This window comes from Haliotis rufescens, unplaced genomic scaffold (assembly GCF_023055435.1).
Source record: "Haliotis rufescens isolate VD_foot unplaced genomic scaffold, xgHalRufe1.0.p SCAF_42, whole genome shotgun sequence".
NCBI lineage: Eukaryota > Metazoa > Mollusca > Gastropoda > Lepetellida > Haliotidae > Haliotis > Haliotis rufescens.
In genome coordinates, this window is record NW_025964135.1 from 3,496,947 (window position 1) to 3,515,774 (window position 18,828).

Here is an 18,828-nt window from a genome sequence, read left to right on the forward strand (position 1 = left end):
TCATTGTTTGCAATGTAACGTGATCACTCCAGTGTTGCTGCTACAAAAATCAAATGTGTTTATAAATGAACATTTGTCAGAGTTCACCGATCCTAAAGCCTTTCTCAGCAGCCACTGCTGATAAGGATGTAGTACTCTCGCGTTCCTTGTCCCGAGTACATGGAGGCAGCAGGGTGTAGATTGACAAATGTCTATTTGTATGTAATAGATGTGATGTAACAATTTTATGATACATAAAAGACAAAACTTCTGCTATATCCAACAGAAATCGATAGAACGATTCCGACTATATCATAAGAAAGTGTTTATGAATCACCATCAAATAGTGATGATACCTTGTGTTCGCAAAAAGGGGCGCATATCGTGCACAACTGGTGGCACCCGTCACAAACACATGCAACGGCAAGTCAAATGTTAAACCTAAAAAAACGGGAACATTTGGTACAAGTCAAAATAGGGAATTGCATCGAAACTTAATTTTTGTCACATGCGTCAAATTTGGAAATGTCCTACGAGAACCCTTATTTCATATTCAGAGACTGAGAGTGTAGCGTCATTCCGTTTTTCAGCTAATAAATATGAATACGTTTCATAAATTTCCAAATAAACTGCTGCTCTCCTGGGCCCACTTGCACAAAGCGATCTTAGCGCTAAGATGATCGTAACTCCCATACTTTAGCATAGGCTTACAATAGTCTTAGCGCTAAGATCGCTTTGTGCAAGTGGGCCCTGGTCCTCAATCCCATCCCACTTCTTGGTTGAAGGTCTAGTAGATCAGTTGAAAATTATTGTTTAATGTTCGAATTGGTAAAATGGAACACACAAATTGATATTCGATATACTGCACTGAGCGCATTAGGGAATTGAAAAACAGCATGTACACTGACTTTAAGAAGTGCACAAACTAGGCTCCATACGAAACGGTGTCTCGAGACAAGTCATACGTGCATAAGCTCAGCTGAACAAAAAATAATCTTGACAATATGGTACACTGTGGAAGTTGAATTCCGTGGTGTTCGCTTTGAAAGCAGAGTCAAATTTATAAGTAAGCGGCACTTGTCATACCTAATTACCCCCCTAGCCCAGGAAGCATCGTGAATATGTGATAATTAAATATATGGTAATTGTATGTCAGTCCAACTAATTTATGTATATAATGACGTCTTTAGTGTGGATGTACCGACAGCTGGTATTCAGAAATGAAATGAAAACAGGTGTCGCCATTCTTTGCTTTTCCGAATTCAAAAACGTATTTTCAAAATCAACAAAGACTGAAATAGTTTCCATCGTCCAATTTGCCAAGACACCTCTTTGAGGGAACATGTACTCGATTTTGACAGAATTGGAGCTTAACACTTTCTCGAATTGCTGCAATTTCAGTCTCATTTCGCCAAACAATCCCCGAGACGAAATCCCCTCGCCCCCTGGCGTTTGTCTCAACCCTAAACGTTGTTCTTCGTCATCTACCAAAGAGAATTAGATTTGAGATCGCTTCACTGCACTTTTATTCGGTTGTCATGTATACGCCTCTGCCAGATATCAGATACCTAAGACCATACAGCTGGTTAAAGTCACACCCGATTTAAACCCGGGTGGTATAAGCTTCCCCCAATATTTAACATATTCGGCAAACCAAGGGGGTATGTATTCACATGACATTGTCCAGTGTACGTTCCCGAAGATTGCTCATTAATATACCTATATGTCCACGTCTATTTCAATTACGGACAGAAAGTGTCTTCTGTTGAACGGTGGAGCGATCTGTGTGTCAGCCTATTACGTGTACAGATTGACATTTGACAGGTGTGTAATTCACCTGGACAGTGACAAATGTCAGCTGAATGACACCATCATCAATTTGCCTCCTCCGTTTACCTCATACGTGTCCAGTATTGGTATAACAAGGGGGTCTGGTTGTGGTCAGTCGAACATTTGGTCAGTTGGACGCTGACCAGTACCAGAGAAACATCGTCTGGTGACCCATGTTTTATATCACATGTAGTTGTCCAATAGTCGTATTGTAATCATATCACGACTGATAGACTGTTCTGTGTCGTGTTGACCATTGGCTCCCATTGCTGGACGCTGCTTCTCTTCCTCAAGAGCTTCATCATCTTGTGGAGGAGCTGCGGATGAGGATGGAAGACTCACGAGGACGTCATTGCGTCTTCAACACACCCTCCAGAGCCTCAGTGACCACGTCTTCAACGCGATCTGAAACATTCTACAGAGTCTCAATGTCCACGTCTTTCTGAGCAGGGGTAAGTAACATGTGCTTCGTGGCAGTGTCGAGTGTCTACGTGTTTTCACAGCTCGGTATGTTGTCCTCGGATATCAGCTGGTCACTTAGCTGGTAAACAAGACTGCACAAAACACGTTACACACCCCCATTACAGCTAGCGCCATAGCCCGACCGAACATAACGCTTCCAAATTCAACCTAAGCAACTGACGGCCAAGTGACATCTAGTGATCAAATGCATGTTGCATTTTCTTTTAACCTTCACAAGCTCTAGCTTGTTCTTTATGCAAAAGAGGTATATCTGTTTTCGTTGACGATGAAGTATTTAATTTTGTCCTTGGTTCCAAATGATCACATCGCAACGTGTTTGTAACAGGACATCTGAAACATACACTGTGGGGATTTAATTACACGTGGCGGTGACAGTGTGCTAGCCTTCGCTTTCTCTGATATCCTCACGTGGAATTTACGGACCGGGTATACATGTATTTCAGGGTTAGTATTGGTGTCCTGCCTGTATGGTCTCTGCCTCCATAAGCCTGTAATATAGAGTGGTAAAGCCATGGGTATACAGTATCATCACCATCAGTGTCTCCTGGACTGCGTCTTTAACTGTGTAACCCAATCCTTGATATAAACACCCCAAGTATGCACCGAGATCCGTTCACAGGTAGTGTAGAAATCACGTGATCTTAAACAACAACCACGTGACGAAACGACATTTTAGAACACACAAAAAGGATACATTATTTTTTGTCTTGGATTGTTTATAAAGTTGAATAAGTAAACTATACAGGTCTGTTATCGTGACATACAGATGTTGATTTGTATATTTCTTTGCTTCCATTATTATAATTATCAGTTAAAATTCAAAGTACGAAGTTGCTGAAACAGCAATAATGTCAATGTAACTATGTTTATACGCCGATAAATTTATGGTAAGCTTATGCTGATCTACACAAGCAACTTGAGTACTTAGGGTTGTGCTAGACACCGTGGTCATTCACTGTTTTCAACCGATTAGATTTATTACAAATGTAACACAGAGGGCTCGTCCACCGCCCATATATACATAGGGTGGTAGACGGGGATCCTCTCACGGGTTCCCTGTGTCACCCCACGTGTCGTGTAATACGACCCCCGGGAGGGCGTTAAACCCTCGTATGGATATAGGCATTTATAGTGGGGCGATATTTCAATTATCACCTTCCATCTTCCCCCTTTCTTACAAACTGCGCGGTATGTTGCGCTATTGAACTTCCCCATAAGCGTTATCTCACCCAAATACTGTGTGTCCAATCACCTGGTAAGTATAGAACACGGCCTTGCTCAAATATGGCGGCGCTAATAGTTAAATTGTGGGAGCTGTTTACATTGGTATTTTCATAAAAGCACCTTTTTCATAAGAATTGGATCAAGTAGCTTTTCCATATTTGCTCTGGAAGGGACCTCGAAGGTCCCTCGCTAGGGTCACGACCCAGCGAATCTGGATGGTCCCCTCTCTCGTCTAAATGTACAGAAACCGTCATTTTCGGAAATTACTCCTGGCCTTCGGTTGGTACCTCAATCTCTAAACTCCTTTGTCCCTTCTCTCCCGAATGCAGCGGGTCACACTCATTCATTCCATCTTCTCATTTTTTTTGTATCGCGTCACGTGCGGCCAAATTACATCTCAGGTGTCGCCGGGTGAACGTGATAGTTTAATCTAAGTCGGATAATTTAGAATTGTGGTCTTCGTCTCACAACTGCTAGCATTCAGCCTCTGCTCTAAATTACTATCGCTCTTTGATTTACCTGTCTCAGTGCAAACGGAATGTCAATTAGGAAGATTCACGCACATATATTTAAAAACGACGGTCGTCGAATATTTCCTTGACGCATTCCTTTCTACGATCAGGCACGCGGGGGCCTCGTCAGTATTCAGATCAGGGCTGGGTGCTGGAGCGAGGCTGATCCAGAAATACGTCACTGCGTCACATAGGCAGTTATATTCCGGGGTCCCTTATAGGTAAACGGATGGCGCTTGCTCGTTTGTTTCACTGTTGCAAGAGTATGACAATGAGAAGATGGAGAATTTGTACCAGGTGTGAAGGCTCCGAGCAGACAGTGCTTCATACCTGACATTCCGCTCTGAGCTTGGGTCAGCACTCGACTGTCACTCCTGCACACGTCGTATAACAAGCCTAGGTAGCTTTAGTCGGGCACAGAGACGACAGGTCTCGCTGCCCATACTCACATCTCACCACACTGGTGTGAAATGCTCCAAAAACCAGGTGAGATTTTTTTAGCTGACACTTTACCTGTGTTCGTATCATCACCACATCTCTCTGGTCTTCGCTGTAAAGGTTTGTGTTTATACCTTGCTGAGGGGGTGATAAGGGAGAATATTCATCAACAGACAAGGAGATGGACTGAGATTTGTGGTCCTTGTCAAATTAACAACGCTCGCTACGGGTCCACCCTGGATGGTTGAATACCGCTGCCAAAACAATCAACTTTATGGAACTCAATTAACTGCGCGAGGTTACACTGCGGCTTGAATCTTTGAACAAGGTGAAAGTCAATTTCACCGTGTGTGGCTGTTGACTCGACATAAAGACATAACAAACAGTTCAAGTTTACAGAGTGTCACCGTGGGGCCTAAATCTCCCGAGATAGCATGGCGACAAACCATGACAATTATCACGGACACGACCCTCCTCGGGGCCCATATTCCCGGGCAGGGCCTCGATAGGTCGCACCCCCATAGAAGCCCCTGCCCCCACCGGTCTAAACAACCCACGGACAATACCTCAGTAACTGTATTAGAAGAGGCTTGATTACATAAAATCCTTAGTCCAAGGACAGTTAGGACAATGTTGCCGTTTTATAGCAGCTATATCTGGACATATATGTATATAAGTATTTTTTATTTTCAGACTACTGACTACTGTGATGAGGTCGGCGTCGTGGATGACACAACAACGTGCCTATCATTTTGTCCTTAGTCGCATTCCGGTCATGCAAGTGACTTCAGCGACAACGATGGATGTGCAGTGATGCAGAGAGTGATCACAGCGCAGTGCGGACCCTAGCGTAGCAGGTAGGATGCTCTTACTGCTTCTTGTACATGTCCGCTCGCCGCTTCCACATCAGGAAGTTGTACCTGTTGTATACAACAGTTCCCGGACCGACAATCATTGTGACTATTCATCTTCCTGTACACATGTAATATTTATTCCCTGTAGATGAATCGGGTCCTGTGTACATTGACTCATAACTTGGGCGTTGGTGTTGCCTAGTGGTTAGGTTAAAGTGTTCGCTCGTCACGCCAAAGACCCGGGTTCGATTCCCCACATGGGTACAATGTGTGAATCCCATTTCTGGTGTCCTCCGCCTGGATATTGGTGGAATATTGTTAAAAGCGGCGTAAAACAATACTCACTCACTCGACACATAACCAGTGATATACATTATATAAGTATAATGACCATACTTCCTTGGTCTCTCTCTCTCTCTCTCTCTCTCTCTCTCTCTCTCTCTCTCTCTCTCTCTCTCTCTCTCTCTCTCTATGTCTCTCTCCCTCCCTCCCTCTCTCTCTCTCACTCTCTCGATCTATCTATCTACCTCTCTCTCTCTCTCTCTCTCTCTCTCTCTCTCTCTCTCTCTCTCTATCTCTGAAATTTCGAAGCTGACCTGACTAACTAGTGAAACTGCCTACGGGCGCACTTCAATCAGCTGCATTGTGCTATAGCAAGTCTCACGGGAGTGGGTCAATGGATGGTTACACGTCAAGGAATAATATTAGAAACTGCTGACAATCGCATGTTATAATATTCCAAGTGGCTGCCGAAATGTGTGCGTGTATGCTACGTGTAGGTTGTCGTGGGATACTTAATGTCATGCAGTATATGCACGTATTAACATAGACCCCGCCCTGTTACGCACGGCCCAATGTAAGACTGGTGCTTGTCGTCAACGCTCTATTTACTCCCCTGCTTACAGCAGCATTATGAGAGTGGGCGTCAGAGCATGGCCCGACTCATGTATAGAGAGATGAGGGAGGGGTGGGGGATATCTAGAGGGTGAGGGGTTGCATAACTGTGTCATATGCATCAGTGTGGAATGCACTCAGGTGCACAGAAAGGCATTGGGGCGCAAGAGAGTGTGCAAGGGTGACAGAGGAAATGCGCCTATAACGGTAAATGAACAGTGGGAAAGCGGTGGAGACCGAAGGGGCTACGGGCGAGTATGGGAGAGTGGTGGGCGAGAGGAAGGAGACCGAAGAGAGGCTACGGGCGAGTATTGGAGGGTTTGGGGCGAGTGGAAGGAGACCGAAGGGGCTATGGGAGAGTGGTGGGCGAGTGGAAGGAGACCGAAGATAGGCTATGGGCGAGTAATGGCGTGTAGAAGGAGACCGAAGAGGCTATGGGAGAGTGAGGGGCGAGTGGAAGGAGACCGAAGAGAGGCTACGGGCGAGTAATGGCGTGTAGAATTACCGAAGAGGGGCTATGGGCGAGTGGTGGGCAAGTGGAAGGAGAAAGGCTACGTGTATGGCGGGATGGCGAGTAGGACCACTGGATGGTTACCAGATGAAGACATTGGTCGTCTAACGGGCAAATAGAACGTTGGTGGCCAGTTGGGGGAGTGTTAGAGCGAGAGGGTGACTTGAGAAGGGTTGTAGCCGAATGTGTAACTCAGGGTGTTTTACTGGAGAGACGTGCTGATAATCCAGCAATCATAACCAGGGCGATTCGAATCCACAACAGCGGATCCTGGTTGGCTAAGGAAGGCAACTCCACACCAATCCCTGCGTCTTAGACACCAAGGGCACCAGGGGCAATCAAAGCACTACACTGTCCAAATGTAATCGCGTTATCGCATCAATCCGTCTATCTGTCCGACATCAAATAGAGCGGTAATTATGTATCAGTTTCCGCGGGCAGACAGTCTTTGAGAAGCTATCCAACCCGTGTTCATCAGTGATGACAAGGCCCCCTGGTTGTAGTGATAGTCTGTCAGGGATGCTCAAGTGTTTTTCTGCAGATGGTATCGGGTTTCAGATTTAGATCGCTTGTAGATTTTGAATAATATGTTTTGGGTTGAGATTAAGACGTAGCTTGAAGGTAAGGATTAAGAATTGTGCCAAGTCTGTTCATTGTTGGACTAATTATGTAGGTTAATGCAGCGATGCGCTTAACAGATAAATGGCGCGACCTTGGGCGATGGGGGAGTCAGTATATATGTCACGAGATGAAGATGCTGAAGTGTACTGATGACACACAAATAAGGGTGTGATGTTGGGGTGTTATATATAGCATGTCAACAATAGAGGCATGATGATGTGTATATATTCCAAGTGAATGTATATATACAGGCGATTATTGGTGATATGTTTGAGTTTATTGTTAGTTTAGTATAAATCGAGATATATATATGAGTTTTTGTGAAACACGTTGAAGTGAAACGTGTTAAAATTTACAATTAACTCTCATAAATTCGGATCAAGAATCTCACGGCAAATGTCCCTTTGTATACAGCACACGTCCCCAACCCACGTCGCAAATAACTGGTGTCCAGAATACCAGGTGTCGGGACTAACGGGGTGTCGTTTTGTCACGCTTTCTTTCACCCTCTCTTGACGATACCCTTTCTCAAATAATATTTTACAAGAGAAAATTGTTTATTCAAAGTTTCACCCGTAATGATTTCGATTTTAAAATCTTAAAACTAAAAATGTTATGTCAGCAGTACTCAATTCACTATGGACCTTACTGAATCCAACCAAGCTACGTCCCAGCGTCCTTCAACCGACTCGACGCTGCTGGCGTCCTGTGTCGCCCTTTTAGCTTGAATTACTTTCTTCGCGATCCATTGCCGCGACGTATAATGACTGTATTACTTCACAATGTGACTGCCACTATCAAGGAACAATAGTCCTGTGACGTCAGATGCCCGGGGGTGGGGTGTGATGTACCAGCTGCTGAGAAGGATATCCTCATCCACAGGAAGCATTTCATATTGCCCTTGAAAACCTTTAACCTGCTATCAAAAGCATGACTACCTGTAGCTCGATAAATGAATTCGTTGTCTTTAGCGTTAATATACTCACCGACAAAAGAAACGCGAACCATAGAAACATATAGAGAAGTAGGTCTGTTAAGAAGAGATGTTTCAAATGTGTACCACTTAATGACAAAATCAATAAGTCAAGTGTTACCACAGAGTGTCTTTATTCTTGTCACCCTGTCCTGCACGTGATTTCCAAACTTTACATGCTAATCCTGCACGAGACAAATGGTGCATCTTCATGAGCATCGGTTCACACAACATACCAATAGGTTCGTTTTGGCATCGAACCAATCTAATATCTCTTGAATATGAGTAAATCTTCATATATTAACCAACATGTGTGGCATTGGCGTTTCTTTTGGCGGTGAGTATATATTTAAGAAATGTCAACTTTAACCCCTTTGGCCCTTTTTCTTTTTGGACAATATCATATTGTTTGCTTTATTCAGACCTTTCAAATGAAGTCGTTGACGTCTACGTTCAGATGTTGTACTGTGGAGACAGCTAAACCCCTGTGCTCTAACTATTACTGCCAACACCGCGCCGAGCCGATCTCATTACCGAACATAAAGACTCCCCGTATCCACGGGTCACTGACGCCCACCAACAACGCATCAATAAAATGACTTTTTGTGGGTGAAGTGGTGTCCCTCGAGAAAGTCATCTGTTTAAGTAGTCCTCAAATAATGTCCCTTTTGTCATGTAGGTGTGTCTCCTCTGTGTCGTGTGTATGTGCCCTTCAGTGAATGCTGACCCCATATTTACCCGACTTTACATACTATATTTAACACGCATATTGAATCGTGGGGCTTCCAACATTGAAACATTACACCGTCTTGATCGCTAATCACACAAGTGGAAATATATATAGCGGGTTTTTTAATTCGTTAAGGAGCCATACACTCATATCTGTACAGTAAACTACGGTTATAACGAACTCAAAGGGACCGCTAATTTTAGTTCGTAATAACCGTAGTTCTACTCCTGATTGATATACAACATATATACAACTAAAATAAGTTCGTTATATCGGCAAGTTCGTTAGAAACGGAGTTTGCTGTAGTGTGAAGTACGTACCGTTATGTTTCGTATCAACCATTATTGCATTGGTAATGATGTGTTTAACTGCTAAAAAACTATTTTAAACTGCACAGCTAGTTACGTACAACACACCTGTCGGTGCCAGAACTGTTAAAACAATATACATATTAGTATTTGTTTGTTTGTTTGTTTGTTTTTTGTTTAACGCCTCACTCAGCAATATTCCAGCTATATGAAGGCGGTCTGTAAATAATCGAGTCTGGACCAGACAATCCAGTGATTGACATCATTAGCATCGATCCACGCAATTGGGATAGGATGACATGCATCAACCAAGTCAGCGAGCCTGACCACCCAATCCCGTTAGTCGCCTCTTACGACAATCATAGTCGCCTTGTACGGCAAGCATGGGTTGCTGAAGACCTATTCTACCTGTATATTTGTTAAGGCAGATGCTAGATCACCACAACACACTAGAGCTGTATAAAAACGATAAACATGTAGTTACACTGTTAAGACAGATACCCTGGTATGTTGTCTTTGATAACCACCATAAACTATTATTCCCCATGAAACACTGGCCTGGCTTTCAAGTATATGCATTTCAGACATTTTTTTCTCCTGCTGTGCCCACATACGAATCTATTGGGGATTAACCAGCCCATTGTAAACAGATAACAACTACACAATAATCATTAGCATCACATTGTTCGGGTATTTCCTAACTCGGGGACACAGTCAATATTTGCTGTGTGTCTCTGTAGGGTCCGAGCTCCGTTAACTAGGTGTACAGGTGAAATCCTGGTTAATTAGAGGGGGATATCGCAGGTACTATCATTCTGGGCACATTGGAGTGGGTGTGGTTTATATTCAGAGCGCACAGGTGGGACAAGTTTTCAGAGCGAGGTGAAGTGGACACGGTTGCGTTTGCGCGGTCATGACCAAGTGTTCACGGAAGCTGTCTGAGGTGGCATCACGCACAGAATGCGTGTATGCTTGAGTGTTTATGGAGATAAGAATTGGGTGTGTTTAAATTGCTAATGACATACTTTCCATTCTGGGACCACTTTTAGATTCGAAAGTATTATGACATTAAAGAGTTCAAAATAAATCACTTATGCTCTTCTGTGATGTACTGGAATTCGGTGAACAAATGGTATATAATTTTAGGATTTAATTAACGGTACAACATACGATGGTCAAACCGCCAAAATACAGCCCGTAGAAGTAGGAATGCGTATTTGTGTACTCACGTTGTCCCGACGGTGTTGGGAGGTCAGAGGGGCACCTATCCAGCTCAACACTGAAGGAGGAATGTCCCATGGGTGTCGTTACATTCATATCATTCATGTTTACCTTTTGGACAGTGATGGGTTTGTAAATATCTTTCATACTTCGTTGTTGACCGTCATTTATATACCACCTATATAATGAACACATTCTATAAGATTGCTTCCCTATTGATGTTTTATTACAGCATAATAACAGCAAATGGGCGGAATAATAAAACAGTTCGTTACATCCAACAGTTCGTTATAAGCAACAGTTCGTTATAAGCGTGTTCGTTATAAACGTAGTTTACTGTAACTGTTTTTATCCATACTGAGTATTAGCATGTATAATACTGCTTGTTTTAGCCTCTCAGTGGAATCTGTTGTAACGGTAATTTATTTGGAAACAGGGTTTGATGTCAATCTCAATGTCAGTATCAATATTAAAGTCAATGTTAATTCTAATGTCAATGTTAATTGACACCCGTATAGACATTTCACCAAGTAGTGCGTAAATCTTTATATTATATACAATTAACTACGTTTATAGCGAACACGCTTTTTACGAACTGACGGATATAACAAATTTATGTTTTGGTCCCGACCATTTTCTGTTTATATTCTGTGCATGTGCTTATGACGAACTACGGTTATAACGAACTACGGTTATAACGAACTAAAATCAGGGATCCTTTTGCGTTCTTTATAACCGTAGTTTACTGTAACAGGGTTTCCGCATTTATCTAACTATTCATCTATCTATCTAACTATCTATCTATATTTCTCTTGGTATATCTATGATCATATCTACCTCTATAGGTGTGTCTATCATTTCTCTCCACATTCGTGTATAAATACGTATGCGTCACGCTCGTCCATCACGGCGTCTCATGTCCAGTCACTCCCAACATTCTGAACTAAGGTAACTAAATAACAAGTAATTGTTGACATTTGTTTATAGTGGTGATTCCCAACCACTCTCAGTTACAATGTCCTCTCTAAACACCAGTCATATATCACCAAGTCGTCACGTGGTCGTCAGCGCCCCCTAGCCCCGAGCCTCGTTCTGATGTCCACTGCCACTTTCCACATCTCTGATCATCCATCTCGCGATAAATAGACATGGCCGACAGTGAGCTGCGGATGACAGATGAACGCCACGAGACATTTAGTGTCACTGGTCTCAAAATGAATTCATTAATACGTTGTGGTCACACGTGTCATCGTGACGCCCATAAGACAAGTGTACCACACTTGTCGTCGTGACGCCCATAAGACAAGTGTACCATGTTTTATTTTCCAGTCAGCCATTTCCAAATTACCTGTGCATTTCAATTATTCAAGCAGCGTAATTTGAAAACACATTTATTTGACATTTTAAGACATGTAAAATATTTGCGGAGTTCGCGTGACAATTTAAAAACTGTAGAAAGTCATATAACAAATAGTTTCTGTTCTGAAAGTCTTCCGCCATATCGGGAAGCCCAAAAAGATGTGATGACCTTTGGTCAGGCGTCTGACGTCATCGGGCTTAAAAAACAGCTAGGACATACTGTTTTAATGAAGTCGGGATGAGATGTAGATGTATAAAAATCCCATCACCAAACCATACACTTAATGACAGTTTCGTTACAACGCCTATAACTGGCCCTTTCCTCTTTGACGTCATTATTGTATAGCATTTACAAGTATATATACACGTTACGGTCCACGCAACATAACCTATATGCCCATACCCAGGATGTGTATTTGTGGTTAATGTTTAGCGATGGTCCCCATCAGAAGCCTCTCACACTTTAGCACATTTCCCAAGAACAGTGTACTCTGTATAAATTAGATCTTTCAAACGACACTCAAGTCATTTTCATCCGAGGAAAGCTTTAAATGTTCGTCGGTTTTATTACTTGTGTGAAGTCGCCTAAGGCTTTGTAAAACTTGCCATTATCATGCTAATGTACTTGATCGCATTTTTAACAAAACGTCCTTGTTGATATAAAGATGTTGAATGAAATGTTTAAAGCATCGTGACGTACAACAATGGGACAGTGGAGCTGTGTGTGTTCACTGCAGTCCGTCACAATCACCTGTTACGCTCACACTGATTCAATGAGCGAGTGCCGATGTCTCTTATTTTCATGTCTACAGAATAGAATATAAAAACCCAATTGAATTATTTAATCCACCATACATTCTAAAATACTTTACCCACCGGAAAACTATGTAGTTCATATTCAAACTTTTTTCCACTACATTCCAACAGTGTACGGGGACACAGCTCAATATGCCTTAAGCCACCAATAGAAATAATGACACCGTGCTTTATTACTTCAAATTGAATTCATCCCATCCGCCCTCTAATTTCCTTTAATAAGCTTTCAATTGATAGTGCCGCTTTAACGGGGTTTCAGCGTCAGTTGTAGGTTATCCAATCTTGCCCAGCCTTCTCTAGTGTTCGTGACGCCTCACAGCACAAATGACGTGTTACACAATACACCCCTTTATAGTAACCTCCCCGCAATTTGGACCCCGTTTTCAAACCATTCCAAGGTGAATCTTCGTAATAGGGACACAATTACAGGGGCCAGTGGTGTAAATGAGTAGTTTGGTCATCGTAAGTACGTGTAAAGTGGCCCAGTTGTAATGGTAAATGTCCGCCTGGATGTGCCGCAGTTCAAACCTACCCTGGGTGTAACTTAGAAGGCTATATAATCTCCCATCCCATTGAGGTCGGGAATACTTTTTATTTCACGTTCATTACCCTGTCGGGATCAGTGCCCCTCCCCGCCGAGTTCTGTCTACCTGTCACTTCCTGGCGAGTTAGAGCCGACTGCTCTCCCTCACTGACCCTCCTCTATATGGTAATTGGTCAAGAGGTCTCCGTGCCCCTCCCAAAGATAAATCGTTGGACCACGGGTGTTGAATGGTCAGTTGGGTCTGGTCCTCCCTCGGGCCAGATCAGTGATACAAAACTGACCGCTGTCTACTTGAAGTGACCAGAGGGACAAGGCGAGGAACAATACGGGAGTTTGTTCTTCCACTCGAGTTAATGTGAGTCTGGGCCTCATTGTTCGGGTATGGGCAGTCCCAGCGCGCTTCGTGTTTGTGATGGTGGTTGACGGACGGGGGTGATCGTATCGCCGCCCCTACCCCCGGGGGATGTCAGCGCCCTCAGCTGATATAAACCAGGTCCTCCTTCGTGTCAGACAGAGACACATGGAATATGCTTCCTCGCTTCAGGATGGGAGTTGTAATGTATTCGTTCTTATGCCCCTCACGTAGGTAGATGGGGGTTCTATCTATCTGATCCTTGGCTTAAGGCTTCTAAGTTGGGAGCGTGTGGAGTCACTGAACCCCGGACATACCAACAGCAGTGACTGGGCGACACAAACTGCAGGTATGATGGAGTTTCTATATTTTATTATTACCGAATCTTAACTGCCTTGAACGTTACTGCAGTTAAGCTTGATATCAAATATGATAGCATACTTACATGGACGTTTATATTTGTCTGATGTAAATATATGTAGACATCTGGAATGACAAGGTATGATTTAATTCATTCATTTCGCTTATATTATCGTCAAATGTTAATTAGAAAACATTAACGCCATTTAACTATTTCTGTGTAAATAAGAGGGACAGAAAGCATATCCCTGCCACAGACCTTCACATACGTTTTAAGCCAATGGACATGTTTGGTGACATTGATTACAGTTGCGACTGTATCCCACCTCCCTATAAGTTAACATTTTATTCTTTTTAACCCTTTCTGGGGACCGTTTCAAAACGTGTATGATGGTGAGATGAACCAATCACTCCAAATGTCACGAATTTCCCGAACTGGCTCTTTGGTCCTATGTTCCCACAGGTCCAGGTCATTATTCCACGGTTAGACTGGATACCTTTATTAGATATGAAATTGTTTTGTTCCCAATTGTCAGTGAACTTTTGAACCGCCCCCTCAGCGAGTTAAACTGTCAACACTTAAAGTGGACGACCTGAGTGTCCCCCAGTGTCCCTCATCAAAGGATGAAGAGCGATTTACTCACTTTCCTCTGCCCGGGTCAACAGGTGTGTGCATTGAACTCCAACAATGCAATAGAATCCTCGTTCGGGGTTGGAAACATTATTATCTAGCCCCGACCCTGTATATAAGTGAGAAAAGTAGAAGTAATTGGTAGCAATATGTTATGTTCACTGTAGTAAAGCTCTGGATGCAGAGCCAGCAGGTGAAGCGGCTCCATCTCTGTTCGAGATGCACGACTGCCTCCATGTTCTAGTGGATAGAGCGTCTGCCCTGAGAGTGGAAGGTCTATGGTTCGACACCGTGGCCGCGCCGTATAAAAAAAAAACGTTAAAAGATGGTACTTGTTGTTACCCTGCCACGCGCTCGACATTAACAGTGGTAGAGCCTCTAACAGTGGTAGAGCGACCCCACGGAGAGCGAAAGGTGCGGGGTTCGATCCCCGGCCGCGTCATACCAAAATACGTTAAAAATGGTACTTGTTGTTACCCTGCCAGGCGCTCGGCATTAACGGGCTAAAACAAGGATTCGTGGGCTCGGAGTCAGTATACTGTGTCTGACAGGTTTATTCATACTTTATGTAATCATACAACCTTTCAGTGTACCCTAGAAGTTTCAAGTTTCGACCTTTTCACCTATAGCTTCACTTAGGTTTTGTTATTACGAAAAGAAATAACCATATATTCTAAACCCACCAGACACATATAATCGTCAGTACTAAACCTCCTCTATTGTTGTGGCGCTTATTAAGCCTTCCGTAAAGCGAAGCTAAATTATATGCCCCATAAAATGAGATATATGGAGCGTTTAAAATGGTGCATGTTTGTATCACAAACCAAGTCACGTTTGTGGCGAGTTTGAAATGAATATTGCACACACATCGGTATACCAACACGCGCCCAGCACGAGCTAGCGATACCTGATGTGGCGGTCGAGGTATACGTTGAAAATGGAAAAGGGATTTTATATCATATTTTATGTGCAGTGGAAAAAACATGACCTGGTGTAAAGGAGACGGGCATTAGATGGGGGTCCTGCTTTAATTCATCCTCCAAATGATGAGTGAGTGAGTGAGTATGGCTTTACGCCGCTTTTAGCAATATTCCAGCAATATCACGGCGGGGGACACCAGAAATGGGCCTCATATATTGTACCCATGTCGGGAATCGAACCCGGGTCTTCTGCGTGACGAGCGAACCCTTTAACCACTAGGCTACCCGACTGCTCCCTCAAAATGATGAAGTTGTTGGATGTCTGTGCCATGTCATGAAGTGGGCGCGAATATCTATAAGATTGCTGGCGTGACGTTCATTGGTAATACTCACTCACTCACTCACTCACTCACTCACACACTCACACACTCAATCACTCACTCACTCACTCACCGGTCCATCGCCTATAACACGAATTCATCGTAAACAATAAAACATTTTCCGAACATGTGAACGCTGTACTGTAGCCCTCCTGGCCCTGAAGTACAATAAACCTCTGTTATTATACAAAACATCAAAGTCCGTGACCTACATCTTATTCATCATTCTGTATCCTGTCCCTGAAGATGGTGCGTTGTTGGGTGCAGGTTTATAACCCTTTCGTTGACGACACAATGCTTTACACGGAGAAGACATGGTGTTACACAAGAGACGTATCATTTAGTGTTATACCCCGCTGGTTCAGGCTATGTTCACATGAGATTTATCAGTACATCGTATTGTGGTATTTTAATATATATGTTGTGTTTTTGTTTCAGTTGGGAGATAAAATGAAGTTAGGAAGGCAGGGGTCGTCTCATCCTCATCCCATCATGGTATCACGCTGCCATGGTTATCTGTGCATGAACCGATTCACCTCAACACTGATGTTGGTGTAACGATGTGATGTCAAGATGAGCAGCACCTTCCTGTTTTTTCTGACCTTTACTCAGGGGAGGTTACTCTCGTCTACATGTTCATACCTTTCATGAGACAGTGTGTCCTCCCTTGAGTAGCCGGTTACAAGCATCTACAGATAAAACATCTGATACGCTTACAAAACGAAAAATTCTAAGTCGTGATCCTTAGACAGACATTAAAAAATACATCTTCAAAACGGTAAATACCGCTAAATGAAAACATTAGTCAGTGGCGGCCGTCTTGAGATGGAATGCTGGGACATCTAGCGCATGCGCCTAAGACCTTCGAAGCATAACAACCAATCAAATTGCTCTTTTTGATTCTCGATGATCCATTATTTGGGCCAAAACAATTTTGGGGAAAGATCTCATCAAATAAGTCTTAAATACCAACACAATTTCTTGTTCACACATTCTAATATTTATTTCAATCACATAGTTCGTTCAGGATTTGCATACCTACCGCGTTTTGGATAATATGTGAAACACAAATTAATATTTACAGTCAGTTAGTTTCAGTTTCCAGAATGTCCGTTGCCATGGGAACGCCGATATGACAAGTGCGTGCACTGATTATTTAAGGTGGCTGTTCTCAGGGAGATCATCCTGTCTGCATGCTATGCATATTCATGAGACAGTGTGTCCTCCCTCAGGCTTAGCTTGTCGCCAATAGCAACCCGAGAAACGCCGATCACCATGTTTGATTTACGGAGTCGAGAGGGCAAGTGGTGTGGACAATAACAAGCTTGATAAAGCTTAAACACGGTAGGTATATGAGTATATTTATGTATAGCGCATATGAAGGAACACACACCGCGGGTAGTAACCGTTAAACAATAAACACCCTACGAATTTCTGGTGTCGGAGCTAAGAGCGGGGTGAAACCAAACTCACTCACTCACTCACTCACTCACTCGCTCACATCGACATGATTGTACTCATTGCTTGATTAAACGTAAATAATCAACGTTCACAAATAATAATTATCATAATAATCATCATTGACGTTTGACCCACCTGGGCCCATGACTTTAAGAGCTATAATTCCGAATCCCTTCAGTGGAAAAGCGAAATGCTTTGTCGGCGTTCTACAATTAGATCCCGAAGTCAAATGAGCAAAGAAATCTGAATATTTGAAAGGATCTCGCCTGTCAAGTTTGTTCAAATCTCCCCAGTGACAACATTGATTAAATAATCGCTAGTGTGTGGTTGGGGTCTTGTAGTGAGTGAGTGAGTATGGTTTTACGCCGCTTTTAGCAATATTCCAGCGATATCACGGCGGGGGACACCTTAAATAGGCTTCACACATTGTACCCATGTCGGGAATCGAACCCGGGTCTTCGGCGTGACGAGCGAACCCTTTAACCACTAGGCTACCCGACCGCCCTTGTGGTCTTGTAGAAAGCGTCAACATGAATGTCATATTTGTCACAATGTTCCAGTTTTAACCGATTGTAAACTGGCCCTGTCGCATACCTCAGAAAATGTTACTGTCGTACCTCTAGTACGTTCTAGATTTATAATGCAACCCGCCAGTATTAAATTGTACACATGAACACCCATTAAATGTTGTCCGGAGCCAGTTAGATCAGGTTCTCCATTTGTCGGTCGAACATTTTGTAAACGTCTATGTATTATTAAAGCGACTTAACCGCGTACTTGGTCCGGATTATCGAGGTTTAGTTGTCCACGAATTTAACAATAGCTCAGCCTGGTTAATGAAGTAACAATGTGCAGCAACAGTTATCATAATTGTTGGGGGTCTGTTTTCTATTAAGAAAATAACCACCTGACCTATATACCAAGACTGGCAAATCTACGTCACAACGTCAGTACGACCCGTGAAGATCCGGGGTAGAATAGGCCTTCAGCAACCAGTGCCTGCCGTAAAAGGCGAGTACGCTTGTCGTAAGAGACGACTAACGGGATCGGGTGGTCAGGCTCGCTGACTTGGTTGATGCAGGTCATCGTATCCCAATTGCATGGATCGATGCTGATGATGTCAGTCACTGGATAGTCTGGTCCAGACTCGATTATTTACAGCTTATTATATAGCTGGAATATTGCTGAGTGTGGCGTTAAACAACAAACAATCAATCACAATGTTGATTCGTTAAAGCCGAAAATATCTATAGCCTTTCGATCCTCGTGCCAACCGTGCCACATCTCTCTGCCCTCGATCTATGTCCGATATCTCTCTTTTCTTCACATATTTTGTAATTCATGAGAATACGTCGCGTGATCGCATCTATTAATCTCAAACCACAAGGGGAGTAACATCACCCTTTTTGGGGGTGTAATCTTCCAGA